The sequence below is a fragment of the Phlebotomus papatasi genome, chromosome 2 (assembly GCF_024763615.1).
Source record: "Phlebotomus papatasi isolate M1 chromosome 2, Ppap_2.1, whole genome shotgun sequence".
Lineage (NCBI taxonomy): Eukaryota > Metazoa > Arthropoda > Insecta > Diptera > Psychodidae > Phlebotomus > Phlebotomus papatasi.
In genome coordinates, this window is record NC_077223.1 from 68,720,175 (window position 1) to 68,732,742 (window position 12,568).

Consider the following 12,568-nt stretch of genomic DNA (forward strand, 5'->3'; position numbering starts at 1 on the left):
ATACCATGGTAAGGAATGGGTTAAACTTAATTTATCAGAGATAAAGAAAACGATTTCATCTGAATGATAAACTGTCAAAAATTTGTCATACAAAAGAAGAGACAATTTTTGAGTAGAAAAATCATCTTTTATTGGAACTGATTCGGATCAATGTGAGTTGATGGGAATTTCAATATGGTTTTAGATCTAGTGATGTAGATTCGTTCCATTTTAAGCTCTATACGATAATTAAGAGAGTTTTAGTCCAATATGCAAATAATTAAAACCTAAAATTGCTAAAATTACATTCGAACTTTGATATATTAAAAAAGTGAAGCCGCTCTTGACCCTATTTGTCTAATTAATAATCTCAATGTAAATACCATCCAACAGAAAGAACTATTTTAGTGTAATTTTCTTTCTCTTTTATAATTTGTAATCCTTAGAATCGGTACAAAAAGGCCCGAGACATTGTATAGAGCTTAGAAACTAAAAAATCTAAAATACTAAAATACTTCTAAAACCGTCTTTAAAATTTATTTATATTTTATTTCTAACTTGGAATCTTAAAAGAGATTTAAATGTTTATTGAATAAACACAAATTTTTCACTTTAAATTTTTTAATTCTCAAATACTAAGAAGAATACATATTTTTAAGTTTAATAAATTTAGCAAAATAAATTTGTACAATAACAGTTTTAAAATAACGAAGAAATAAAATAAAAAAAACAAAGTAATTTTTAATTATTTATGAATTATTTTTTTAAAGTAACTTTTTAAGAATATTTTTAAAATTACTCAAAGAAAAAATGTTTATATTTTTCAATTATATGTTTATATAAATAATAAGAAATATCCTGGAAAGTTTTTCTATCTTGAAGTTAAAAATTCAGCTAAAAAAGTTGCAGAATTCAAATTACAAACCTTAAGAAGTAGATAATTTTAATGCAGTGATTAAACAAGTACAGTTTTCAGGTTTTAATTCAACCTATCCCACTCTTTTCAAAGCGATAGGAACAAATCGGGAAAGATGAAATATCTTATCCTTATTCTGGTAAAAATATTTTATTTTGATGCATTTGGTAGTTTCAGGATTGTTTTCTGGGCCCTTGTCTAAAGTAATCAGTTTAACGTTACAGTTTTGATAATTTGACTTGACGGATTTTGGGTGAAAAAGGTTGACAAAGCGATGATGTTATATACCCCAAAAGTAGTTTCGCATCATTTATTTAAGATTATAAATTTTTTAACGGTCCTACTCTTAAGAAAAAGTCATGTAATCACGATTTGAAGTATTTTAGAAAACTTTTTCTACTTTACCATTTTTAAAGTTTATTGGTACACAACAGATTTAAACTGATAAATCACTTAAGAGATAGTAATATATCGTAAAACTGACCACAACTGAGTGAGTTTCGTTTATTAATTACCGGTTCATGACTGATTGGACTTGCTTCAGATTGATGAGGATTTCAAAAACTGAAAATGGTTAAATATTAAAAAAAGAGTTACAAGATAATATGTAAAGTAAAATATGGATTTGTTAATTGTAATTAGGCCCTGTTTAAATTTCATTGGGGTACCACCATAATGTGTTTAGTTTCGGTATTCGATTTTTTAGGTAAATATTTATTTTATTTTTTATTTTATATTTTATTTTATTTAATTTTATTATATTTTATTTTTTTATTATATTATATTTTATTATATTTATTTTATTGTGAAAGATATAGAATTTCCGATATTAATTTTTTCAACTTGTCACTCTTAGCCCCAGAATCCCCTAGGTATTAAAGAAACAAAGGTATTAAAGAGTATAGGGGAAACTGGGGCACCACCAAACACGGGGTAGCACCAAACACTGCAATTTTTTAATAGGATATTCGACTTCAGAGGACAAGACTTATAGAATTTTTTAGGCATTATAGGGATGCTTGTCCACTGAAGAAATGGTCGAAATAGTCCAAGTAGTTTAAATATAAAAATTAGTGTTTGGTGCTACCCCGTGTTTGGTGGTGCCCCAGTTTCCCCTATGCTTATTGTGTCAACATTTATAAAGAACAACATTTTTAATTAAAAATTGATGCTGTATCCTAATTTCTTAATTTTTCGCAAATTAAACTTTTGGTTAGAAAGCGGGTTAATTTATGTAAACATTTTTTTTTGTTCATTATTACATAGGGGGAAGTGGGGAACATTTGAAATTGGGATTTTTCTCTTATGTTTAAATTGAACTGAGCCATATCATAATGTAATTCAGCTTCTCAATCTGTTTTTGTACCTAAATTACATCAAGATAAGACTCAATTTTATTTAAAAATAGATAAAAACTCTCAATTTCAAAGGTGCCCACTTTCAAGCGTTCCCCACTTTCCCCTAGATCAGTTGATTAAACTATTCTAAACTATGCAGAAATTATCAAAGTTTTTGTTTTCAAAAACAGTTCTTTACCATCTTCCTATTTTAAATAAAACTGAAGTTTATATAGAAATTCTAAAAGGCTTTGATTGTCATTTTCCGATTTAAAAACTGTCCACTGTGCGAATCTAAAAACGTGAATTTTTCCTCTCCACGTGAGATAGTCTATCTGACTGGATGTGGCATTTAATCTGATGGTCTTCCTCTTTCCCCAATCATCCCCCATAAATGTCTCGATACTTCCTGCGGCAATTTCCGACAAATCTACCCGGAACACTTCCTGACATCTGCGTCCCCAAAAAGCCACTCGAGTCTTTGCATCACAAACTTCCCATTTTCAGGATTTTCCCACGACCCTTCCCTCTCTCTCGCTTAAGAAGGTTTGGATGGAAAATCTACCATCATTTCTCGTCCAATCCCTTGACTATATGCTTTTTCTCTTTCTCCTATGGTCTTCAGCGACAATTAGCACATGGCGCTCCTTTGGAAAATCCATGATGGAGAGCTTTTGGTGTAGGTGAAGTGCATAAGAAATGGCTCAGGGAGGTACCGGCAACGTGATCACAATGCTGAAAAGCACCCCATTTCTACGGAGAAAATTGCAAAATTTCGCAGCGGGAGAAGCTTATGCGGGTTTTCCCATCTATTTTGGGAACGTCTTTTACGATAGAAGCTATTTTTACCCTCAAATTCGATATATTTGTGGGTTTTATCAAAATAAAGAAAGACATTTCCATTTGAATTTGTGCTATTTCGGTAACATAAGATTATGCATTGAAATTGTTCAATTCATATTCGATCACGATGGAAAATTGACAGCTCTTAATTATTTTTGGTTTCGGAGCATTTCAATGCTTGATTATAATAATCAAGTAATAAAAATTTTTGGATTACACAATTCAGATAAATATTGATTTTTTCTAAATAGATTTTGTCTACTAAATTGTATTTGACTTGAAAATCTTACTGCAAGATTATACCGAGGAGATTTTAGTTATGATTCTTTACCAATTCCAACTGTTTTTCACAAACTATTTTGCAGAACTTCTTATTAAAATAATTAGGTTGACCGGTATTGTCATATTATTGGATATTTTATTGATGAATTGTTCTACAATAACAGCCGACATTAACTATTTTATCTGCACATTTATAGAAAATCCCAAGAATAAGAAGGTAACTAATTTTAAACACGATAGAGTCTATTGTTATTTCCGTAACGTTATATATAAACTTTCTTATATATTCTTCCGTTCCTTCCTACCGTTCCAACTATATATACGTTTATTATATAAACACACTTACATGTAGATGTATTCCCATCTGATTTGACCCCACATCTTAGACATGTTTATAATTTTTACTCTTTTTCTATTTAAGTTTATTTTGATTTACAGACAAAACTATTTTCTTGATGTGTATATGGGATTTTTAGGATACAAGTAAAAAACTTTTTCTCGAAAACAAATTAAAGCAATCTTCAAGTATCCAGAAAACTTTACATTATGCAAATCAGTACAGAATCGATAAAATATTGGAAATGTTTTTTGTTAAACAAGAAATTCAATTTTTATTGCTTTTCTGTTAGTTTAAGAAAAGTTTCAAATGGTTTTTGAAATAGTTCCAAATTCAATGAAATTTTTCATAAAGCTCTCTAATACTAGTAAAATCGAGTTATTTTCAAAGCGCAATAAGTTTTGTTTTGTAAACATGTTTTTGACATTTCTATGAGAGTGAGTGAGACCTAGATCTAGTTATCTCGCTCACTCTCATAGGAAATTTAAAAAAAACATATTTACAAACGAAAGTTATTGTGCGCTGGACCAACGTACAATGACTTTTGTTTTGTAAACATGTTTTTGATATTTCAGTGAGAGTATGCTCAGTCTCATAGACAATTTTGAAAACATATTTACAAACAAAAGTTATTGTGCACTGGTTTATGACCAGCGCACAATAACTTTTGTTTGTAAACATGTTTTCAAAATTTCCCATGAGAACGAGCGAGATGACTAGATCTATGTTTCATTCACTCTCATTGAAATGTTAAAAACATGTTTAGTAGACTAAAGTCATTGTGCCAGTCATTTTGCTAGTCATTTTGTAAATATGTTCTTGGATCTGCTTACGAGAGTGAGCGAGATGATTTCACTTAGATCTCACTCTCTTCTACTGAAATGTCGAAAACATTTTGCAAAACAAAAGATATTGTGCGTCGGACATAATGCCCATTATGCTCGATGCACAATTCATTACGGCCAACACACAATAACATTTGTTTATAAACATTTTTTCTAAATTTCTTATGAGAGTGAAAGAGATGACTAGATACAGATTGCATTCGCTCTCAATGAAATGTCAAAGACATGTTTACAAAACAAAAGTTTTTCGGACTGGGTATAATTGAACTTTTCTTCATACGAAATAAGATGTAGTTATTAAATGATTTTCGGTCGATGGATGGAATGAAATAAATGGGAAATAATTAAACACCTTTCTATGCTGTGTTGTTAATGTTTAGTGTTCGAAATTCAGCATAAGTGACTATTCTTTTAAATATTTTGCCATACAGAATGGAAAAGGAAAAGCCCTCCAAATCGTCGGTTTTATGAGATAGTAAAAGAGCAGAATGAAAAGTTCAAATTCGAGTTTAATTATTTCTCGTTCATAAAATGGAACTTTTCTTGAAAATCTCAAGATTCACACTAAACTCATCATACTACCGGAAAATTTCATAGTTTTCCCAAGAGAAAAATTTAAAGATCGCTATCAAGAGAAAAGAACATATACTTCCCATTCATTGTTGAAGTTAGATTCTCTAACAGTGTCCCTGCTGAAAAGTAATGATATTTTGGTAAAATTCTCGTATCTTATTTAATTAGGATAAACATAGAGATAGGGGGAAAATAACAAAGAAAAATTTAAAAGTCCTATAAACTTCTCAGGTTTCATTCAGAACAGAAAATGCCAAATGGCAGCTGCATAAGGGGCGCATGTCATTCGGGACGCTATATTAAAAGCAGTAACAATAAAAAGACAGTAGAAATGAAGACAAACAAATTAAAATTCGTAACAAAATAAAAAAAAATAAAAAAAAGTATACGAAGGTTTTTGCTGATCTTTTACTTAATAAAATTGTAAAAAAATTGTATAAAGGTAGACAAATATCAACCGGATATTAAAGCTTAATTTAAAAATATGGGTTTCAGATGTTCTTAAAAATTTGAAATAATAATTGCTGGAATTTTGTTAAACATATTTCATGACTCAATCATCTTAGTCAGTAAAAAATAATATTGGTTAATATATAATTTTAAATGATCAGAATACGCAGAAAATGATGAAAAAGACCTGTAAAACCATTTCGATCGATCAGAATAAGAAACGAATGACTCGCTGTAGGCAAATTTTACATATAGGATATATGTTATATTTTACATGTGTATAGGATTTTTAAGATTTAAAATCTCTATACCTTTGAAAAAAATTAACTTTCAAGTATAATATTCGCAGATAAGGTAGAAGGTATAAAGGAGTATCCAAAAAGGCGAATAAAACGATTTTTATAAAAAGTCGAGTTGTTCGACTTATATTCTGAGTCGTCGATTTTAACAAAAATTAATAAAACGTAGTTCATAGCTTCGTAAGCTTTCCTTTGTCAATTATTTATCAAGAAATAGAAAACAGTAGAAAACCTGTTTTAATGTCTCCGGCACACCTTTTAGATCAGGAAAATTTCATGAAGTCGAAATTCGAAGCCCTTTCTTTCTCATATTCTTTGCATATGTCTATCTCATTCTCTTGCACTCTTCTTCTTGTTTTAAACATCACACCAAATTCAATTTCGATCAATCGAATTTGGTATGCGAAAAAATGAGATAGTCATATACAAAACATGTGAGAAAGAAAGGGATGCGAATTTCGTCTTCATGAAATTTTCCTGGTCTAAAAGGTGTGCTAGAGCCATAAAAACCAAAGAAATGCACCCTGACTTATAGTTTCAATTGCGTGGTGGCTGAAGTATTTCCTATCCGTATTACGAAGTCTTCCGAGTATTAACAAATCGCTATTACAAGGAGCTCTGGGAAGCACTCATTAATTATCCCTCTAAGGACGACTGGGTCACGCAGAAAATAACAGAGAAAATAATTTTTCCTGACTACCTGAAGTCATTTCTTTCTAATGTTAATACGTCATCGTAAAGTAGAAGGATGTAGGGATCCAGGATATTTTTTTGCAAATTTCTCACTATTTGCTACATAGTAAATACTTAAGCTCAAAAGTGACGAAATTCCAAATGAGCGCCCTGATTTTTTTATATTTCTATTTTTTTTAAGCAAAAACTTCTTGGCACTAGAAACTACAATAACTATACATTATAATTTTCTTTAGAACGAATATTATCATTAATTGGTATTGTCAGAAAATCAATTTAAATTTTTGGGCTATTTCTATTCCTATCGTCCACTGGTAAAAACAAAAGGGTTAAATTGATCCAACTGGTAAAAATAAAAGGATCACTGAGGATCCTTTGAAATTGTCCCTGTTTTGACACTTATTAACCTTTAATTAAACGAACAAAAACAGTGATAAAGTCACTTTAGTTTTGGTGTTCGCTCATATGAGAGAAATATGGTATTAGTAATAAATTCGTGATAAAACATAATCTAACGTGATAAAGGAGAATGGTCAAATCCGGTCCCGGAATCGCCACGAACGGGACCTATGTCATTGGATAGACATTAGTATAGGTAACAACTTTTGTTCTGGGATCAATGTTCTAAACCATGGAGGAACAGTTCTAGAGCATAAAAACTATTTTTTACAATGATGAAGAATGATCAAAAGTATATGGGCGCTGGTTCATCTTCATACAAAGATTAGAGTAGACGCATTTTGAAGATATTGATATAAGGTTGAGAAAAATGCCGGGACCCAGGACGATAAACGCTGGGAGTCCTTGTAAAAAAGGCCATTATCCTTCCGAAAAATCGTTGTTTTGACTACGAATTATACAAGAACTGCTTAACTGATCTTGATGAAATTCTGTATAGGGTCACTGCATATTTTAAACTTTTTATTTATGTATACCACCTTCTCCCTCCACCCTCCGTTTTGGTAGCCCTCATACAAAATGGGGGCACTTTACCTTATAACTCCTTTCTAAGACGATGTAGAAAGCTGATATTCAACAACGGAACAAAACTTATGGAATACTTTTCAACCATGCATGTTAACCCGCTCCTATACCACCCCTTCTAGTAATCCTATACAAAATGAGAGCATTTTGACCTCCTTTCTGAGGAGAAGTAGTTAGTTTATAAAAGAATGAAAAGAAATAAATAACTAATAACGTGAACAATAATTTTCTAGATTTTATATGCATTTCTAGACATCTAGTCGAATTACAACTTTCTGCCTCCTCTTAGAAAGGAGTTATAAGGTAAAATAGCCTTATTTTGTATGGGAGCTACCAGAAGGGGTGATGGACGAAGAGTTTGGTCATTATGGTTAAAGAGTCTTCTTTAAGCCTTGTTCCCATGCTGTATTTCAACTTTCTATCTTTTCTCAGAAAGGAGTTATAAGGTGAAATGCTCTCATTTTGTATGAGGGCTACCAGAAAGGGGGACAGAGGAAGGAGATATTGTACATGGTTTAAAAGTATTCCCCAAGCTTTGTTCCCTTGTCGAATTTTAGCTTTCTACCTCCTCTTAGAAAGGAGTTATAAGGTAAAATGTCCCCATTTTGTATGGGGGCTATCAGAATGGAGGGTGGGGGGAGGGGGTGATATGCATGGATAAAAACTTTAAGTCATACAGTGACCCTATACCGAATTTCATCAAGATCACTTTAGCCGTTCTTGCGTAATTCGTTGTCAAAACAGCGATTTTTCGAAAGGATAAAGGCATTTTTACAAGGACTCCCAGCGTTTATCGTCCTGGGTTCCGGCAATTTTTCAATCTTATATCAGTACCTACAAAATGCGCCTACTCTCGTTTGTGGCGATTCCGGGACCAGCGCCCATATAGTTTTGACCATTCTCCTTTGCATACAAAATTTCAAGAGACACTAGTGATCCTTTCAAAGGTTCAAATATGATCCATCCTTTCAAAAAGGATAAATTTGACCCTTTTATTTTTACCCGTGTCCATAGTGGCAGAAAATACAACGAATTAGACTCTGTTGGACTTCACAAGGTTAGATGTGCGATATTTCATAAGCTTTATAAATCGCTTTTATTTTTATTGTTTATTTTCAGTCCGTAAAAAGTATCTCGTCCTTAAAGGGCTGATAATGACATTGTCGAATAGTTATTGAGAATGAACCACATAAAAATTCTAAATTATTCGAAAAGCTTTTATAATCTCTGAGTAATTCTTTTAACAACTTCTTAGTGTGATATTTTATAAAGTTTTCCAACCTTGTTCGAAAAATTAAATTTAATATTCGTAATAGTGTTTAAATACTTCGAACTTCAACGACGTTTTGCACAAACAGAAAGAATTCTTTCAGAGCTGAAGTTTAAAAATTCGATGATCGGTTTCGAAAGCCAAAGAAAAGGTATTTTTACTTCGCTTTTCATCCGCGTGGTGGCTAAAGTATTTCCTTTTCGAATTTCGAAGGGCCTCGTGTGTCAGTTTTTACCTTTTTGTGAGATAATTATGCTCATATTCATTTTCTTGTTCCCACTCTTAGAAAAATTTAGTTCGTACAAGCTCATATGCAGTTATTAGAACTATAAAATATAGTAATTATAGACCCAACTATATATTTAGTTTGGGTAACTAAATGATATAGTTGACCACAGTTAGTTAAAGTATCCTTTTCATTTAGTTATCACAACTAAATCAAAATAGTAATGGGTACTATAACATATTAGTTCCAATTACTAAATAAATGGGGTTGATACCCATCTTATTGGCTGTAATAACTATATCATATTAGTTGTGGTTACTATATAGCATTCATTGTGATGCATATTTCTTATTAGTTGCTTAAAATTCGAAAGAGCTTCAACGCATTACTAAAATAAAAACCACTCTTTACTATTGGAAAAGTAGTCATAACTTTATGAAAATATAGGCCCATCTATTTACATTGGTTGTGAGAACTATAAGGAATTAGTGACCAATATTAGTTGGGATAATGATTTCATTTAATTAACACAAGCAAATATAATTGTATGAAAGCATTATGAAATAATTGCCGCAACTTATCCACGTAAATATTGTCTTATATTCTCACTACTAATAAATTTATTATGTGTATAATGTTTTAAGAATATAAGAACTATTTTAAATAGATTTGATAATAATCGCCCGAACAACTAATTTTCATTAGTAATCACGTCTAAACTTTTCTAAGAGTGGCATTATAATTCCCATCATGAGCAGGAGAAAGTGGGACACCTTTGAAATTGCGCTTTTTTCGTTCATGTTTAAATGGTACTGGACCTTATCATGATATAATTTAGTTCGAAAATACTATTTAAAGCTCAATTGCTTTGGAAAACAGAGGAAAAATGCCCAATTTCAAAGGTACCTCAATTCAAAGGTAGCCCATTTCTTCCAACTTTCACAGATTTTTTCAATCTTAAGGTAAAGTGCCTTCAAGTCGACCGGTTCCTCAATTCGACCGGTAGAGTTATTTATTCAATTCATTTATATTTGCACAAATATTTGGCATATGATCTAACATTAATAGGCCAATTATTCCATAAATAAATACGAATCAGTGACAATTTTATAGAAGTTCACCATTAAAACATTTAAATATTGACCACCGGTCGAGTCGAGGAACCGGTCGTCTCGAAGGCACTGCGAAAATTCAGTTTACAAATTCTAAATTGAGTTTGATTAGGTTTTATTAGTTCAAACATCAGCGACGTTTTGTGAAAATATCATGCCATTTACCTTTTAGCCAAGACACTATTGAAGTATCAAATTCTTACTATGAGCGCATAGAATATGCATTTTATTCACGTCACAATTGCATTTTTGCTTCTTACGTAAATAGATCAAAACTGTTATGAAATCTTCCAATAAAAAGTTTTCAATCCATATCACTTCACAATATGCATGAAAATTAGAGTAATAGGAGATTTTAACATGTAAAAGCTTAGGGTAGATCTCATAACATAATTTTTGGTGTTTAATATAAATTGTTATATGCATTGGAAAATGTTTGGATTAATTGGTACGGTGAATTTACAAAATTTCACCCAAATTGTATTCAACAAGCTTTCGCGGTGGAGGCGCCTGGTTCAATTGACCCTTTTATATGATTTTATCGCTGGAAAAGTCTTGCTAATCTGATACCGTATATATGCAAATTTATGTTTAATTAGGCAAATAGAATTTACCACATACTCCCATATTCAAAATAAGTTAGGCAAATATTGCACTTTCATGTTGGATCGAAAGTTTCAACAAACAAAAAAAGCTAAATTTCTGCAAAGAAAATAATTTTTCACCGCTTGAAAATATATTTTATGTAATTTGGTGTTTTTTTTGGTTGTATTGGACAGGGATGTGGGGAGGGGGTTAACTACCGTTCTGCCATTCGCCACAAAATCCCAAATAATCCCCCAACATTTTAAATGGGCCACTAGTGATTTTACTGTTGATTGGGGTCAATTTGTGGCGAACAAAGGGCTATCTATTTTAGTCAACTTACCTGAAAATATGTTGTGCTTTTTTTTCTGATGATATTTTAATCACATGTCACAATCAGATCCACCAGGAAAAAATACACTAAGGGAGTCCCTTCTTGGAGGACGTCCTTTGTTTCAACAGCACATAAAGGATCCTGTTTCTTTCCTCGAGCAACTTTTGCCAATCTTTTGCAACTGTGAGAGTCCTTTGCAGTTTCACTGACACTATGAGTTTATTTTTTTCAATTTCTTATTTTTCTTATTTGGTTAAAATCTCCTTTTTATGATGTTTGAGCAGCTTTAGTGGCCGAGGATTTATTTTCGAAGGTTCTTTTCTGCTTCAGAAAAATGTGTGTGAGCTCACACGAAAAAAGTGACTTTTCATGTGAATATTCGTCAGAAAGTGAATGTGAGTGAGAAGAAACGAACTTTTATCGTTTTCATCGCATAATTAATTACCTCACATTCGGGGTCTAAAATAAAATTAAGCCGCTCGAAACAAAATCGATGTTCAGTTCTTTTGCTGTACTTTTGCTGCTTTTGCCCAATTGCCACCCCCGAAAAAAAAAATTTTTTTTTTTGGTCACTCCTCCTCTCGATGACTTTTCTTTTGCCTCACCTTACTCCCTGGCTATTTATGTACGTGAAATATTTACGATATTTTTCCCTCGCGGCTCTTACTCTGCTGTTCCCGTGACACAAAACTAAAAACACACACAAAGGAGCGCTTTTGTCGCAACACACAAAAAAAAAGATTTCTAAAAAGAAAAAAACTAGTTAAACTTTTGAGACTATTTTTGGGATATTTTAAATTGAAAACATAAAAATCGAAAAACCGCCGTCTAAATTGTCTTTGCTGAAAATTCTCCCGAAACACTTGGGATATAGAGTTTAAAAGAATTAAAAAAAAAAGAATCTTTAACGGATTGATTTTTTTTGTTAATGTATGAATGATGGTTGTACGGTTTAAATGTGATCCATTTGAAAATCCGCAACGAACTGAAAAGCTACGAGCGGTGCATTTGGGAAGGCAACAGCACGAAGAAAAAGCGACACTTTTCCCCATCTCCAACGCATGCGTGGCTCATTTCCCCTGATTTTTGTGAGCTTTTCCGACCGCACTTTTCCTCATGACAAAACGCCGGACACATGCTTTGGCTAACTTGCCCCCACCTCCTCTATCCACAATTATTCCAAATGGCAATCAATCTTGGAATGTTCACTTGTTTGTCATGCCACAAGAGATGAGCCATATGCGGCGTAGAAATGTCTCAATTAGCACTGCGAGCTTTTCCTTATTTGAATGCCGCCTCGAACTGTGCACAAAAGCTCATCAGCATTGAGATGCACTTACTGTACGACCTTCAGGGCTGTTGGAAGGTTTCTTATAATGATGTCCAAGACACCATCCCGAGCTTTTAGGGTCCGCTCAAAATGCTGAAATGCCTAAAGCTCAGGAAATAGACGTTAAGAATAACTTCAAATAGAAAGCTATCTTCCCCTGTACACTGTGAAAA

The 12,568-nt window shown here is 32.2% G+C and overlaps 1 protein-coding gene across 5 annotated transcripts in view; it reads right to left on the reverse strand.

Annotated features, from left to right (window-relative positions):
• Positions 1-12,229, reverse strand: part of LOC129804003 (glutamate-gated chloride channel) — a 186,039-nt gene extending 173,810 nt beyond the window's left edge. For all 5 annotated transcript variants that reach the window (XM_055850945.1, XM_055850944.1, XM_055850946.1 and 2 more), the window contains exon 1: positions 11,075-12,229. The gene's annotated coding sequence lies outside the window, so the exon portion shown is untranslated. The remainder of the gene's footprint in view (positions 1-11,074) is intronic.
• Positions 12,230-12,568: the final 339 nt, after the last annotated feature.